The following is an 18,842-nucleotide window of genomic DNA, read 5'->3' on the forward strand; positions in this document are numbered from 1 at the left end:
TTTTACAAGCCCAAATTTGAAATAAAATATATAAACTTTGAAAGCTATAAACTAACTAAAAATATATTCACAAAGTAGATTATAAATAATATTTTTTTATCTATAAATAAAATAAAATTATATATATAATATTTACAAAATTTTACAAGCCCAAATTTAAAATAAAATATATAAACATTGAAAACTATAAACTAACTAAAAATATATTAACAAAGTAGATTATAAATAATTTTTTTATCTATAAATAAAATAATATTATACATATAATATTTACAAAATTTTACATGCTCAAATTTGAAATAAAATATATAAACATTGAAATCTATAAACTAACTAAAAATATATTAACAAAGTAGATTATAAATAATAGGATAACTTTTTGAAATTTTGGGAAGTGTAAAAGCTACTTTGTAGAAAGTTGAAAAAGTGGGGCCCGGTGCGTGTTGAACAAAGCTTTCAACCTATTTGGTTTATATTGCCACGTAGGCCGAAAAGTGGTAAACAATTAACTAAAAAATAAGTTCGGGGGGGGGGGTAATAAGACCTTAGTAAATGTTAGGTGTGTCTCAGGGATTTTGGGCATAAGCTGGGGGGTACTTATTCATTTTCCCTTAATTTAAAAAGTATAATCTATATTATACTTTTCCACGTTGTCAAAGGCGTGCTAAAAGCGCGCTCAAGCCCTGAAGCGAGGCTCAAAACTTCTATGAGTGTTGCTTAATGTGCGCTTCAGTGTTGTCATCAAGGTTTTAAGACATCCTTTCCCTTGCCAATGAAGCCTTTTTTGAAGAGGCAACACTAAGCAATTGATTTTTCACTTTATCGTAAAAAAATCAATTTCTTTGTTCATATATTTGTCATTTAGGCTTATATAGAAGCTAATGCTTTGTTTGCACTTTGTGCTTAAAGCCCCAACAGACCTGAAAGTTTTTTTGCATTTTTTGCTTTTGATAACAATGATATTTTCTTATCGCATAATTAATGTAATTTAGTGGCACATTTAATGAGTATTGTTGACAAGTCTTCATAATTATCAAAGTTTCTTAATCACCTAATTAGATAATTTATAAGTGAAATTATTTATGAAGAAGGAAGCTTTGAGAAGAATTATAAATATCAATGGGGACACAAACAATTTGACGCTCTATAAAGTAACATGATTTAAATTATGTAAAATAATTACAACTCGGGGAAAATTATAAAAATATCATTAACTAATAAAAGTGTGCACTCTTAACAACTTAAACTTTTAGATGAGTTGGTCACACACTTCAACCTAGTATCAGACCAGGTAGAGGTCCTGGGATCGAATGTCACCGCCACCCATATCAAAAAGAATTTCCACGTGCTTGGTCCATGAAAAAGAATCAGGCCAGCCCATGAGGGGGTGTGTTGAGAATATAATCAACTAATAAAAGTGTGTTCTCTTAATAGCTTAAACTTTTAGATGTTTGGGCCTGATCTTTTTCATGTGCCAAGCACGTAGAATTTTTATTTTTTTTAATTTGGGTGGCAGTGAGATTCAATTGGAACTTTGCCTGCTCTGATATCAAGTTTAAGTGTGTGACCATCTCATCTAAAAGCTTAAGCTATTAGAGAGAACACATTTTTATTAGTTAATTATATTTTCAACAGAAAATATTGACTTTTTTATTAATTTGTGAGTATATAATCTTTATTTATAGATAGAAATAGATATTTTTGGTACTCCCTCTGTTCACTTTTACTTGTCCACAATTTCAAAAATAGATTTGTACTTTTACTTGTCTTTTTTAACATATCAAGAAAAGACAAAAAAATCATGTTAAGAGCTAATTACATTTTATCCCTATTCGTTTCCAAATTACAAAATCTCTTAAATTTGGTGGAATGCGGATACATCCCAAAACATCTCGATACATCGCGTCCCGGTTTCAAATACATCCATCAACGTCCTGACACATCACGTTTCGATGTCGGATACACGCATAAAGTGATGTATTCGAGAATAGGAGAGTAGGGATTTTTGTAATTTTTTCAAATGGTAGGGAATTTTTTTTTTGAAACTGGTAACATTTGTATTTCATTTAGTACTTAGGTAGTACTGAGTTGTGTATTTAGGTAATTTTTTCTTTTCAAAACCTAATACTAAACATCAATTGATAGGGATAGTGAGATGAAATAGCCATGTCAATCATTGTTTTCTTAATGGGCGTGTTAAGTCCAAGTATGACAAGTAAAAATGAACGGATGGAGTACTGATTAAGTTTTTGTTTCACTCACGATATTTGTTGCGGCAAGAGTTTATGCTAGTTAAATGTGATGATTTAAGGAATAAACTAAGTTAATTAAATGCCAACCACTGGATGCTCGCCAGATGAAGTAAAAAGAGATTGGGTCTGGATAAGAGTCATGGGATTACCTTTGAGCTTATGGTCATCGAGTATCTTCAAACAAATCGGCAACCAATGCGGCGGATTTATTGAAACAGAGGAAGAAACAAAGCTCAAAAATCACCTTAACTGGGCTCGTATAAAAGTGAAGGGTGACGGGGAAAAGGTTCCGAGGGAGGTGAAGATTTCCAACGACGGCTACACCTACAAAGTTCCAATCTGGTGCGAGGTACCGGTGACGGTCAGAAAAGTGGAGACGAGGAGAGAGAATGAAGATAGAGAACCGCTGGGTAAAGAAGATTCAAGACCTAGTACGATGGAGAAACCAACAGTTTATACACCACAGCACGTGGGCACATCGACAGCTGGAGAACTTTTGAATTGGGAGTCACGTGACCAGGCACGTGACCGCAGCTGGAAAGGGAAAGGGCAACTTCATGCAGTAGCAGGCCAAATAAGCGAGAGAAAAAATCAGGGCCCAAAAAAAGCTTTAGGCCCAACAAGGTTTAAACAAAAAGAAAGCAGTCAAGAAGCCCAAAGACTAGACTTAGTAAGTGTTGAAATAATGGCAAATCTTTCTCAAACAAAGACGCAGAATAGATTCAAAAATCTGGACAACCTGGAGGTGGAGGAGAGAAATTTCATGCCTCTCGAACAAGAGGAGACAATACAGGAGGAGGGGGAGAACACAGTCACCGTGGCGAAAGCTACAAACATGGAAAAACAAATAATGGCTATATCACAACTGAATGGGCAGAATGATAGTAATACGGAGATCACAGAGGATGCTGTACCGCTGATGATTCAGCTGCCATTAGAAGACAATTTTAATTCAAAAAGTTCTCCACTTTGGATTAAGCAACACATACTCAAATTGAGCACTGAATTTGGGGTAGATTTTAGAGGATGTGAGGAGAAAGCAGAGGAGCTCTTTATGAAAATTGATAATAACAAGCAAGGGAACAAGGGGGGCAAGGGAGAAGTCACAACAAACAAAAAGAAAGGAGCAAACGAATTGAAAAGCCTGGAACTGGATACAAAGTTCATGAGCTTTGGCACTAGAAGTAGAGGGGGATACCTGGCAATAGAAAAATAATGAAGCTAAACATAGTGTCATGGAATATAAGGGGGATGAACTGTGCTAGAAAGAGGGAAGTGATCAATAATATTATGAAGAACTGGAAGGCAGATGTAGTCTGTTTCCAAGAAACAAAGGTGGGAGGGGAGATTGAAAATATTGTGAAGGAAGTATGGGGGAATAAATGGGTGAATTATGCACAGTTAGGAGCCAGTGGAACCAGGGGAGGCATCGTTATTATGTGGGACAAAAGGGAGTGGGAAGGAGAAATTAGCAGTGTAGGGATGTACTCTGTCACCTGGAGCGTCACAGGGATATGTCAAGATTTCAGCTGGCACCTCACAGGTGTCTATGCTCCAAATGATAGAGTAGAAAGGGAAGAGACTTGGGGGGAAATTGGTGCTGCCAGGGGGTTGATTGCAGGACCTTGGGTCCTATGTGGGGATTCCAACACTGTGAAGTACCCATCGGAGAAGAAAAATTGCAACAGAATCAGCAAAGGAATGACAGATTTCTCAGATTTCATAGAAGACATGGAGTTAGCTGATCCTGAATTATCTGGGGGAAAATACACCTGGAAGAAAGGAGACAGGCATACAACAGCAGCAAGACTTGACAGAATTTTGTTCTCGGAAGAGTGGGAAGCAAATTTTAGAAATATCAGGCAGCACATACTTCACAGAGTGACATTAGATCACTCTCCCATAATGTTACAATGCGGTGCTTGGGAAAACACAAAGTCATACTTTAAATTTGAGAACTGGTGGTTGGACATCAAGGGTTTCAATGACAAAATTAAAGGATGGTGGAACTCCTTCAGTTTTATAGGGAAACCTGACTATGTCTTGGTTGCAAATCTCAAAGCACTAAAAGAAAAACTGAAAGAATGGAGCAAAACTGCACAAGGGAACTTGGGAACACAAAAACAAAATGTCTTGAAACAGCTAGCTGAATTAGAGGAGATGCAGGAGAACAGAACCTTGAGGCCAGAAGAGATAACCTCTAAAACAACATTAATCAGTGAGTTTGAAGACATAGCTAAAAGGGAGGAAATAGCTTGGAGGCAAAGATCTAGGACAGTGTGGCTAGAGCAGGGGGATAGAAACACTAATTTCTTCCACAGAACTGCAAATGCACACAGGAGAATGAATACAATCTCAAAGCTGAAAGTGAGATGAGAAAACTTGACTGAACCAGAGGAGATACAGAAGGAGATAGTAACTTATTATGAGGAACTATACTCTGAGCCAGAACAATGGAGACCCTACCTGGAGATGAGAAACTGTCCTATGATTCATGAAGAAGAAAACAAATTACTCTTGACACCTTTTGAGCAGCAGGAAATTCTAGAGAGCATAAAAGCATGTGCAGGGGACAAAGCACCAGGGCCAGATGGTTACTCCATGGCTTTCTTCTGCCAATGTTGGGACATCATTAAACCTGATCTGGTGGCTACAGTGCAACAGTTTCATAAGGCAGAGAGGTTTGAGAAGAGTATTAATTCCACCTTTGTGGCTTTAATTCCTAAGAAAGTGGGAGCTGAGGAACTGACAGATTTTAGACCTATTAGTCTAATAGGTGGAGTTTACAAGATCATTGCTAAACTGCTGGCAGAAAGGTTAAAGAAGGTGCTACACAGGCTTGTAGACAGCCAACAAATGGCATTCATAAAAGGTAGACAAATAATGGATGCAGTGTTGATTGCAAATGAATGTGTTGAGTCTAGACAGAGAAGCAAGTGCCCTGGAATTCTATGCAAGCTTGATATACAGAAGGCCTATGATCATTTAAACTGGAATTTCTTACTGCTTATGATGCAAAGGATGGGTTTTGGAGCCAAATGGATTAGATGGGTGAAATTCTGCATAAGCACAGTCAAGTTTTCTATTTTAGTTAATAGAACTCCTAGTGGTTTCTTTTCATCCCAAAGGGGACTGAGACAAGGTGACCCCCTGTCACCCTTTTTATTCATCTTAGCAATGGAAGGTTTGAGTAACCTAATTCACACAGCAAAGAGGAAGGGTGGGTAAGGGGCTTTAGGGTGGACAGCAGTGCACAAAATGGCTTGGAGATTACACATTGCAATATGCAGATGATACCCTTATATTTTGTGAAGCAATGACAGAGCAAATGTTGATCCTAAGAGTAATATTCATCATCTTTGAAGCAGTCTCTGGATTACATATCAATTGGGGGAAGAGTTTCATTTATCCCATAAATGAAGTGGCTCAGGTGGAGAGTCTGGCAAGGGTTTTGGGTGGTAGGGTGGGGGAACTACCAACCATATACCTAAGTATGCCATTGGGGGGAAAGAGCAAATCAATAGGGATCTGGAATGGAGTGATAGAAAAATGCGAAAAGAAGCTTACCAACTGGAAGAGCCAATATCTGTCTAGGGGAGGTAGATTAACCATGGTTAATAGTGTGCTAGATGCAATACCTGCTTATATGATGTTTGTGTTCCCAGCACCAGACAATGTCATACAGAGGATAGATGCTTTGAGAAGAAGTTTTTTCTGGCAGGGAAATGAAGATAAAAAGAAGTTTCATCTAGTCAAATGGGAAGAGGTCATAAAAAATAAGAAAGAGGGGGGACTAGGAATCAGGAACATGAAGAAACAAAACAAAAGCCTAATGCTAAAATGGCTTTGGAAGTTTATGACAGGAGAGAATATGCTATGGAGAGAGGTGATCAGGGCAAAATATGAAATGGAGAATAGGTGGATGACAAAGATGGTAACTACACCATATGGATGTGGTAGCTGGAGATCAATAAGAAATCTTTGGCCTCTGTTCCTTTCTAGAATCAGATTCCAGGTGGGTAATGGAATGAAGGTGTCATTTTGGGAGGACAGATGGTAGCCCAAAGAACCCTGAAACAATTATTCCCAGACTTATATACACTAAGCCTTCAACAAAATGCAACTGTGGCTGAAATGTGGACAGGACAGGGGTGGAACTTACATCTTAGGAGGAATCTAAATGATTGGGAGATGGGGAACATAGTGGCCTTCCATGATACAATGACACAATTTAGCAATTTGACTAGGGAAGAAGACAAGGTTGTGTGGAAGATTGGTAGCAAAGGGGTCTTCAGTGTCAAGTCAGCTTACAAAGATCTTAATCAATCAAATTCAAATGATAGGATGGAGCTATGGCCATGGCGGATGATATGAAGACCTAAAATCCCATATAAGGTAAATTGTTTCACATGGTTACTAGCAAAGGAAGCAGTGCTGACACAAGAGAATATAAAGAAGAGGAAGTTCCAACTATGCTCAAGATGCTATTTGTGTGAGGAACAGGAAGAGACAATCAACCATCTCTTTTTGCATTGCAAATGGACAGATCAATTATGGAGAATATTCAGCAGCCTTAGAAAGATCACTTGGGTGAAACCAAGAAACATAGCACAACTCCTAAATTGTTGGATCAATATTGGCAATACTACAATTAAGGAGGAGAGATCGAGGATTGTCCCAGCTTGTATATGGTGGACATTGTGGAAAGAAAGGAATCAAAGATGTTTTGAGGGCAAGAAGAACAATGTGCAGAATTTCAAGATGAATTGTATAGCCCTTTATTATTTTTGGTGTAAACAGAAAGTCTTAGTACAGGCAGAAGAACTTTTTGATGTTTTAGACTATTTGTGACAAAAAGCACAGATGGAGTCAGTCTAGTTTGTAATACTTTTGGAAGAGGGGCTACTTTGATGTAGCATACCTGTGGATAAATAGAAGAAAAAGTTACCATTCTCAAAAAAAAAAAATCAATTTAGTTCTTCATATAGAGTTTATGCTTAAAAAAATAATTATCATTTAAAATGACAATTTATAGTTTTGAAAAATCTAATTTTTTAATTTAAAATATTAAGTTGATCTAATTCAGCTTAGTTTCAAAATTTAGTCAAATTGACTCTCGGCAACCAAAAAGTGTCATATAAATTGAAACAAAGGGGGGTCCCCCAAGAACTAGCTCAAGTTGCAAAAGGTGGAGGATTTGTGGCTTAGGTCGTAGGTTCATACCCCACACCATGCAAAGCGAAGCCCGATATTTAAGTGGAGAAGGGTAGAGGGGCAGGCCCATTATCCACCGAGTTTAGAAGACTGTGATTGGTCCAAAGGGCGGGTCACAGACGGATTTCTCGGTTATTAAAAAAAATTGAAACAAGAGTAACTCGTAAGATCTATTAAATGCTCCCGTTGTAAATGAAAATATGGCTCCAAAGTTACCAAAATGTATAATGACAAATAATGTTAAAGGGTAATTTAATACTCCTCGTAATTCTATTATATGTTGATTTTAGCTTACAACAACAACAACAATATACGCAATATAATCTCGTGAATGGGGTCGGGATAGTGTAGAGTGTATGCAAACCTTAATTCTACCTCGTGGAGGTAGAGAGGTTGTTTTCGAAAGACGCTCGACTCAAGTGTAGCAAATCAAAGTAGTTATGAAAAGGGAAATACCGCAAAGAAGAAAACTTGTCAATAAATAAGAAAAGCAGTACATAACATTCGAAAAAAGAACAGTAACAACAGTTAAATAATGAGGTAACTGAAACACAATAGACAACATTTGGAAACAAAGATCAAAATTAAGAAACTACATATAAAGTACTAATATTATGACAAACACGGTGCTGCCAGACTCTCCCACCAAGCCTAATCCCATCGAAAAGCGAGACAAAGCTCAACTACCTATTAACTTCTACCTTATCTGTGACCTCCATACCCTCTTATTAAGGTCATGTTCTCGATAAGTTGAAAGTGTGTCATGTCTTGTCTACTCACCTCTCTCCAATATTTCTTCGGCCTACTTGTACCTCTCTTCATACCTATTATATCCAACCTCTCACACCTCTTCACTAGGTGTTTGCACATCTCCTCTTCACATGAACAAACTAGCTCGACCTTGCTTACCTTTTCTTGTCCACCATGGAGTCCACTCCCATCTTGTCTCAGATATCCTCATTCCGAATCTTATATCTTCTCTTTTGCCCACACATCCATCTCAACATCCTTATTTTCGCAACTTGCATCTTTTGAACATGGAATTCTTGACTGGTCATATGAGGCATCACTGAACAAGTAGGAAGTGTTTTAACTAAAAAGTAAGAAGCGTTTTAACTAAATTATCCTTTATTAAACTGTACCAATTCAATATGGTTTCTTAGTTTATATAAAATTTCACTTATCTAAATAGGATTAATTTGAAAAAAGAAACTATTAACACCTTGTTTACAACAACAACATACCCAGTGAAATTCCACAAAGTGGGGTTTGGGGAGGGTAAAGTGTACGCAGACCTTACCACTACCTCGTAGAGGTAGGGAGGCTGTTTCCGAAGGACCCTCGGCTCAAGTACATCCAAACCAAGTAAAAGAAGAGGAAACAGTATATAAAACATAACATCCAATAAGAAAAATAGTGCATAATCAACAACGGAGACAATAACATCAAGAAAATACCGTGAGAGGTGAAACGCAGTAAACAACATATGGCTATAAGATCACAGACAAGAACTACAAGTGCCAGGCTAGGACTACTACAAACGCTACCAACCCATACCCTCGCAAGGAAAGACAACACGCTAACCCTACTAACCTTCAACCTTAATACGCGACCTCCACTCCTTCCTATCTAGAGTCATGTCCTCGGTAATGTGAATCTGAGCCAAGTCCTGTTTAATATTAACACCTTGTTTACTATTTAAAAAGCTATTTATTTTGAACTAAGTGTACAAGCTAAACGTACCATATCATATAGACCAGAAGAACCAAGAAAAAAAAGTTCACAAAAAATTATTTATAATGTCAATATACCAATTACATAGGCCAATGGGATATGGACCTAAGAAAAAGAATGGGAAAAGGCTAGGAAATTGCAACAGCTAGCCACATATAGCACCTTAGCTTGATGTGAGGACATAAATTCTCCCTTATATATAGTTACTAGATGGGAGAAGCCCATGCCCGTGCCCGACATGGAGATTAATTTTTTCCTTTATTATTATATAAATTTACAATATTATTTATACATTTGAATGTCTGCTTAGGGGGATAAATTGTATACATTTGAATGTCTGTGCTTAGGGAATAAATTGTACTGGCAAAAATGTCTAAAACAAGCTTTGATTTCAAAAGTATAAACACTTCATAGCATAATTTCCCAAGAATATGCTTTCTTAACGTCTTTTTCCAAGCTGGTACAATCATCTTTCTTGCACAACATTTTTGCTGTATAAAAATGGACGATATCTGGAGAATAAACTAAGTTCTGGTGGATTACACTTCCCCTGTTTTGCAATTTGTACCCTTGAATATGGCAAAAGCTGGTCAACACTGCTCACACCTGGACTTCTGTGTTCTGAATTTCCAACATATCATCATCCCTTTTTTAGAATGATCATGGTTTGATGTGATTCATTCTTTGACCATAAAATAGAGTAAAATTTCAGATAAACATGTAAACTGGTGAAAATTAGCTACTGCTTTCACCAATACTGAATAATGAACCTTCTTATTTTTTCCACCTTCCAATTCTTTTTCTACATCAATATATTCTAAGTTGAGAGAGACAGTTGCACAAGTTGAGGAGAAACAGATTTCACTAAATTATTTAAATCTATTAGGATTGGAGAATCCAACTTACCTGGATTTCTCCTATCAGAAACTTATTTGAAGAGGTGAGGGTCCAAGAGAAAACAAACTACAACTCAAGAAGAAAATAAGGGTTGATATCTAAAATCTTTATCCAATGTTAAACGCAAGTAAAGTAGATCTTTCAAAATTGAGCAGTACATACACAATTCTTTAAAATTGCATATATAGAAAATGGAACTACATGATACGTGAAACTTTCTTCAATTCCCTCGTGTATTAGAACACTATAAAATCAATGGATGTAAGAAGGTGAAATAGAGATAACTGAGGGTATCTAAACAATGTAGGCACTTATACAAATGTTTTCTCTTATCTGGTAATAAATACAGAAAATCATGGAATAACCTGAGCAAAACCCCCAGAAATATTTATTAAGGTAGCTAAATATCTTGTAAAGTTATCCTTGATACTCTACATATAAAATGTGGCTTTGCTTCCAAAGAGAGGCGGAGAGAGGAGCTAAGGCTCTCACCACAACTGTTGTATTCACAGGATAATAATAGAAATTTCTACATAAGCTATCTTAAGACCAGGTGAATCAAGATTGATATTCAATACAAAGGCCCTACAAACTCTAAGCCTAACATGAAACTAATAAATGAAGAAAAAGGTCTTCAATCTCTTTGATTACTTTAGACTTGATTATTCAAGTGATTCTCTTTTAGAACTTACACAGCCAGCAAATAGGATTTCAAAGTGCTTCTTTACACCCGAATCTATGGACTGAATAATGTTTTAAAGTAATTTAAGAAGGTTGACATTTTATCACATAGAAAGCACACGATATATAAATGAAATAGAGAAAGCAGGGCATAGAGATGATCACCAATTGCTTTTTCATAACTGCAGTAGTACCTTCTGAGAACTACTGAAATTTCCTTAGCAATATTAATTCTTTGAAAAAGAATCATCTTACTACTCTTGTTGGGAAGTTGCTCATATCCATTTTCCCAACTCTAAAGAAATTCTCAGAGCACAAATTCATCTTTCGTCAATGATTCTTGTTACTCTATTTGGACACCATTAACCATTAGACACAGAAAATAGAGAGGTTTTGTCAACCAAATTACGTAAGTGATTAGCAAGACACTAATACATATTACTCAAGATGAATTCTATTAATCATACTCAAGTTAATATGAAACAGATGTATTGTTTACTTACAAAGAGAGAAACAATAGCTACAGATTTGAAGTGAAAAGGTCACAATTACATGAAAAATCTGGAAACATAAAGAGCATGTAAAATCAAACTCATATAAAAAACACTTTTTTATCAGGAGGTAATCCTGAACTATTGGAGATCCTATATCACCTAGTAATCCCTTTCTTCTCCTTTTAATCTCTAACTTATCCAGAAAGAATCATCTTAGCTCTATGCATCAACTGGCTATTAATATACACATCTACAATTGGCTATGCTTTTTTTTCGTAGGTAATATCAGCTTTATAGAATGATAACTCAACCAAGCCAGTTATGAAATCTATTATTAACTTTTGACAGCGTAGTAAACAAGACCATCACTTACCAAGTCTATATTTTTGGTCCTACAAATTAAACGATAATGTAGTTCATGTACACTTTCATCGTAGTTGAAATCTCAAAGCAAAGCCGTACAAGTTAAGCTTAAATGCATGTAGTAGAACATTCTTTCAATCAGCAAAGAAGATGTAAGTATGTCAATTATTAGGAGACAGTGCGAATCAAAGAGCAATTGAAACGGTCTTTATAAAATAAAAAAGAGCAATTGGAACGCACAATAATATTCTTCCCCAAAATTCTTCAAATGTATCCAATTTTGTCAATTTAATCAAGGGAAATAAAAGTAAAGACTCAAAAAATAAATAAATGACCCAATATCTCAATAGCACCTTTGTCTAAAGCTTCGAAGAAACTTCATATCCGAAATGCAGGAATGATCTGACTAGAAAGTCATTCAAAACTTAAAGACTCAAACAATAAATAAATGAGCAATTTATTATCTAATTTTCATGGTATCTCAAGTGCAAAATGGTGATAATCTGAAGGCACCTTCATGTTCTTTGGTTGCCCGCTTTTATTACTTCTTTCTCTATTAGGGCCAGCATTTTCACTTGTGCTCAAGTTCTCCTCTGATTACATACAATTTTTCCTGGTAATGCAACATATTTGTTTTACATATCATGCTAACTGATTAACATTTGAAAATAAATGTTAACACATTAACAAATATAACTAAATTTCCAGTATAACTTACATAAATCAAGCAATGTGAATGAAAGAAATCGAATTTAAAATGATTAAAATCAGTTGAGAATATGTTGAAGAGATAAATTTACCAGTTACAAAAAAAAGAATATGCTGAAGAGATCAAAACAAAGAATAATGGAAGTACAGAAGGGGAAAACACTACAATCTCACACAAACTTATCAATCAAAAATCACAGATGGAGAAAGCGAAAATTGTCAAAAGGACTAACCAGCTTCTGCAGACTGAGATCAAACAGCACTATTGCGGCTAACACACACACAAGTATACGCAGTCCTACAGGTCATATAGGAGGTTCAAGTCTAGATATTGTACCCATAGAGACTTGTCGAATTGATTATCTAATTTGAATTATTATTTCAACTATTTGGTAAGTATCAAACAATTTTAGGGAAGTATGCTTTATTACACTAAAATTAACTAAGGATAACGTTAAAATTGTAACAAGCCGAGGATTGTTTGGTGAAAATCAGATGAGAGAAAGGTCCAAATCATGGCAGTTTAACAATCTAGCTGAGTTATCCAATCATATGCTTAATTATTTTCCTAAGTTACTAGTTGCTGGTTGATATTTCTTTATTGAGCATCATGTTGATAACCCTAAGCCTACTCGACTATTCCTAACGCCTATATTCCTTTGGTCATCGGCTGATAGTGAAGTCCATGCATATTACATATGTATCAACTTAACAAGGCTAACAGATATATTCCTATCCACGTTAGCGAATCGATCCCCTCTTCCTATAATGTCCATAACCAAGCTTTACTTTTTCTTCCTATGCTCGCAAATCCCCTCTTCCAAGTTCAATTTGCGAGTCAGAGATATTATTCACTAGTTGGCCAGAAAATCAAATTTGGATTTTGCTTATACTCCTGCGTACCAAATTCACCTTCAAATTTTCATTTTATCCAACCAATGGATGCAAGGACTACATGTAGAAGAATCGAAATATGCTCCTAGGTATTTTATTAGAAATTATTGGCATGCATGCATATAAGATCAGTATATCTGTTGATTAATTGAAGAAGATCTGATGAAGGGAAAGAAGGAAATTGCAGAGAAAAGATGAAGGCTACATGATTTGGGAAAAATTATCTTGCTTCATTATGGACTCAAAATTGTTACATTTATATAGAGAAATGGGGAATCAATTCTAACTTACTTTGCACTAACCGACTTACTAATTACACCTCATTACATAATTAGCTAATATCTAACTAATAGAATTAAGGCACATTGGTGCATTTTCCAAGCTCCTTCACACCCTCCCTCAAGCTAGGAGCTATGAAGATATTTGTCATGCCTAGCTTGGACATAAGATTACTATGTGAACCTCTTCCAAGAGCCTTAGTGAATATATCTGCAGGTTGCTCTGTTGAGCACAAATATGCAGTAGTAATTAATCCATCTTGTATCTTTTCTCTGGTAAAATGACAGTCAGTATCTAGGTGTTTGATTCTTTAGTATTTTACTGGGTTGGCAACAATTTGCAAAGCTGACTTGCTATCAGTAAACAAGGGAACTGGAGTAGCCAATTCCACACCAAGTTCTTGGAGCAATCCAGTTAACCAGACTACCCCTGCAGTTGGGGATGCCATCGCTCTATATTCAACTTCTGCTGAACTCCTAGAGACAGTCACTTGCTTTTTTGATTTCCAAGATATAGGAGAAGTACCATACTGCACTAGATAACCTGTAATTGACCTACTGTTTACCCGACCCCAGTCTGCATCACAAAACACTTTTAATTGTGCTCCTTTTTCTGCTGACATTAAAATCCCCAAACCGGGTGCATGTTTGATGTACTTCACTACTCTTATTGCTGCCTCCATATGGGTAGTCTTAGGTGAATGCATGAACTGACTATCTGGAATGGTCATGAACATTGGTCATGCACACTTCTTCAAACAGATCACCTTGAAGAAAAGCATTGTACACATCCATTTGGTACATAATCCACTGTTTAGATGTAGCAACTAACACCACTGTTCTCACAGTAGCCATTTTCACAACTGGTGAAAAGGTTTCTTAATAATCTAGTCCTTCCTTCTGATTATATCCCTTGGCCACTAACCTTGCCTTGAACCTTTCAATTTCTCCATCTGCCTTTTACTTAATCTTGTACACCCACCTACAACCTATGGGTTTTTTGCCTTTTGGAAGTGTAACTAACTCCGAAGATTTGTTATCTTCCAAGGCTTTCAACTCAGTTTGCATAGCATGTTCCCACCTTAGATCACCAGTTGCTTCTGCATAACTATTGGGTTCCACTTCTGCTGAGAGTTTTGAGAGAAAACTTTGATACTTTGCTGATAATCCTGCATACTTTACACCTGTTACAATTGAGTACACTTTGATGAACCAGCTCTGGTCACATAGTCCTTATGCCATATAGGAGGTCTGGAATTTCTAGTGGAATGTCTGATGGGCAAAACTGCAGTTTCTAAGAGAAGTATAGGTGGTGTTTCTGTTGACTCATGAGTTTCTTCAGCCACCTCTGGTACAGGAGGAACCAGAGTACTCTCAGTCTGTAGTTGAGTCTGGACTACTGAACTATTCTGTGTAGTCAATTCATCATAGCAAAACAAATCATGTGTTTTCATACCACTTTGTTGAGCTGACATCTTATCCTTAAAAGGAAATATAGGGTGTGTTTGGTATGAAGGAAAACATTTTGTGAAAAATGTTTTTCAATTTTCATATCTCTCACGTAAATCTTCCCAAATCAAAAAAGAACTTGAGCAGAAAAGAATACCTCCTAGTAGATCCTTTCCTACATTGCTCATAATCCATGATACAACGATAGCGGTACACCAATCCCACAGTTGTGCCAAATCTCCTACAAATTGATCACGCTGGACAGATCCGTCAATGAAGCGTAACTTGTTCTTGCCAAGTAAAGCTAACTTCATTGCCCTGCTCCACAATGTGTAATTATCCGATCCTGTGAGCATGATTCCCACGGATAAGGAACCAGGTGCATCAGAAGGATGTAGGTACAAAGGATGATGATGATCAATCATGATTAGTGTAACTGTATCAGTGGAATCAGCTCCATTGGAGGGAATCACGATTGAAAATCAATCAGGAAAAGGCTTGCCAAAGCAACGAACTATAATTCTCCTAGAATCATCATGATCTGTAGATGAATTTCGTGTGATTTTGCAGCAATAATGGCTTTGATACCGTGTTGATTAATTGAAGAAGAAGATCTGATGAAGGGAAAGAAGGAAATTGCAGAGAGAAGATGAAGGCTACATGATTTGGGTAAAAATATCTTGCTTGCATTATGGACTCAAAACTGTTACATTTATATAGAGAATGGGGAATCAATTTATAACTAACTTTGCACTAACCGACTAATTGATTACACCTCCTCATTACATAGTTAGCTAATAACTAACTAACAGAATTAAGGCACATTAGTGCATTTTCCAAGCTTCTTCACACTATCCAATTAATATGGAAATTGGTAGATTTTCGACCAAACTTTCCATTACCAACAAATGTATGCAATCTATCAATTTCTCATTACCAACGAATGGGTGCACAAATAAAGTAAAGGAACTACATAAATGGTCCATAAAAAGTCAAAATAATTACATGTTCATACCCAAATCTAAAGTAATTCAAGAAATACTCATTCTCTCATAAATAATTTCAACCCATAATTTTCGCTTAACTGATACTAAATCAGTATCATATACTGTATTGGTATCATCATTAAGATTGATAATTTTACTTAACTAATACCAAATCAGTATATATATACTGTATTGGTATCATTAAGGTTTCTTGTTGAGAAATTACTCATTAGTCAATGATACTATAAGAGTATATTTATATTTTTATGGTATTATTAAGGTTTCTTGTTCAGAAATTACTCATTAATTAATGATACTATAAGAGTATTTGTATATTGTTGTGGTATCATTAAAATTTCTGTTTAGAAATTACTCATTAGTCAATGATATTATAAGAGTATATGTATATTGTTGTGGTATCATTAAGGTTTGTTGTTAAGAAATTACTCATTAATCAATGATATTTAAGAGTATATATATATTTTTATGGTATCATTAAGGTTTCTTGTTCAGAAATTACTCATTAGTCGATGATACATAAGAGTATAGTACTTTTATACTCATTAGTCAATAATATTATAAGAGTAGAAATTACTCATTAGTCGATGATACATAAGAGTATAGTACTTTTATACTCATTAGTCAATAATACTATAAGAGTATACTCTTATAGTATTATTGACTAATGAGTATAAAAGTACTATACTCTTATGTATCATCGACTAATGAGTAATTTCTGAACAAGAAACCTTAATGATACCATAAAAATATATATATACTCTTAAATATCATTGATTAATGAGTAATTTCTGAACAACAAACCTTAATGATACCACAACAATATACATATACTCTTATAATATCATTGACTAATGAGTAATTTCTAAACAGAAATTTTAATGATACCACAACAATATACATATACTCTTATAGTATCATTAATTAATGAGTAATTTCTGAACAAAAAACCTTAAGAGTATACTCATTAGTCATTACTTTTATACTCATTAGTCAATGATACATAAGAGTATATTACTCTTATAGTATTATTGACTAATGAGTAATTTCTGAACAAGAAACCTTAATGATACCTATACAATATATGATTTAGTATCAGTGAAGCGAAATTAGTTGGGGGTATATAGTGTAATTATTTAGTGGGGTATGAATGTAAAGGGGCAATTATTTTGTTTTTTATGGGGTATTTGCTTAGTTTCCCCTAAACTAAAAGGGGATATAACTCACCAGAAATCAGAAATAATAGACAACCTTGTAACCAAAATGAGAGAACTTGGAAGAAAAAAAGTAGTTAAGGTTAGTGAAGAGACTGAATATATAGATAGAGTATTATGATACATGAAGATACCAATTAAGCCCCAAAGGAAGACATATTTACCAAACTGCCTTTTGTCGTACCAAGTACTCATGCTTATTAAAAGTTATATAATATAATTATATATATAGATAGATAAAATGCATAATTATATATATGGTTTCAAGCACCATCTTGGTGCTGGTGTTTGATATATTGTTACCTGTTTAAACAAAGAAGTATGATAAATCTTTTCTTCTCAAATTGGATCAACTGTCTTGATCTGTCTGAAAAGCTCACGCTATCTATCCTCGATGCAGGATGCCATCATTTATGAACCTTTTGGTGATTCAATTGGGAGCCATAGCTTAGTTTCTGATCCCGCACTGGACTCTATGCATGTGCTGCCAGAGGTGTATCCAGGATCTCAAGAACATGGGGCACCATTATCTTCAAAATAGACAATTAATTTAATTATATAAATTTTACGGTGAGAACAATTTGACGAGCAAGTAGGTAGTAGCAATCTTTATATAGTAATATATTAGCAAAAAACATCATTCACTTACAATTGTCCTCGACGAGTTGTCATATTTTGAAAACGGTCAATAATGGCATCATTACTTACATTTTTAAATATACAACGCTCTATATAGCAAACTAAACAACCATTCAAAAGATCTTCATCCATCCTATTACGCAAATCATTCTTTATGTACTTCATTGATGAGAATGCTCTTTCCACGCTTGCGGTAGCAACAGGAATAATCAAAGTTAACTTCACAAGTAGATACACAAGTGACCAAGTTTGATCTAGTTTTGTCTCTATCATCACTTTTGCAAGATCCTTGATTCCCTTCAAGTTGAGAAACTTGCTATCACACTTTTGAGCATAGACAATAAAATCATCAAGTTGAAAATTGAGTTCCCGAAGCTCTTTATCACCAAACTCACTTGGGTAGTACTCAGCTAGTTTCATTATCCTATCCTTGTGAAAATTAGCAAATGAATCAACCGGACTCAAACTAGCCATATCGAGGAGCAAGTCACTAGTCACCACATCAAAACGATTATTGAGTTCTTGAAGTGCCAAATGAATGACGGCATAAAATACTTCCACACGAAAGTGATGTAAATATGAAATATTGGACCTCTTACGCTTCGACTTCCCATTAGAGTAGTCTTCATTCATTTTGGGAATTGAAATTTCATGTTTACCACAAAATAAGCTAACCTCATCCATCATAGAGTCCCATTCATCCTCTCTCATCATTTGCAATCGTTTCTTTGAAAGGTCAAGCAATCCCATAGCATTAACGATATCTTGATCTTTCTTTTGTAAAACTTTATTCAACTCATTCGTCAATAGCAACACCTTAAACATCAAGTGCAACATAAAGACAAATTCAAATTCATGAATCTTGCTCAAAAGATTTTCTGATGCAAATCTATCAAGATGATATGGACAATTACGTTTCATATCCTTAAGCATATTAACAATTGAAGAAAAAAGAATCAGGAAATTGTCCAAGGTTTTAAAATGAGACCCCCAATGAGTATCACCTGGTCGTTGGAGGCCA

The sequence above is a fragment of the Solanum verrucosum genome, unplaced genomic scaffold (assembly GCF_900185275.1).
Source record: "Solanum verrucosum unplaced genomic scaffold, falcon-dt-bn FXZP01000136.1, whole genome shotgun sequence".
Taxonomy (NCBI): domain Eukaryota; kingdom Viridiplantae; phylum Streptophyta; class Magnoliopsida; order Solanales; family Solanaceae; genus Solanum; species Solanum verrucosum.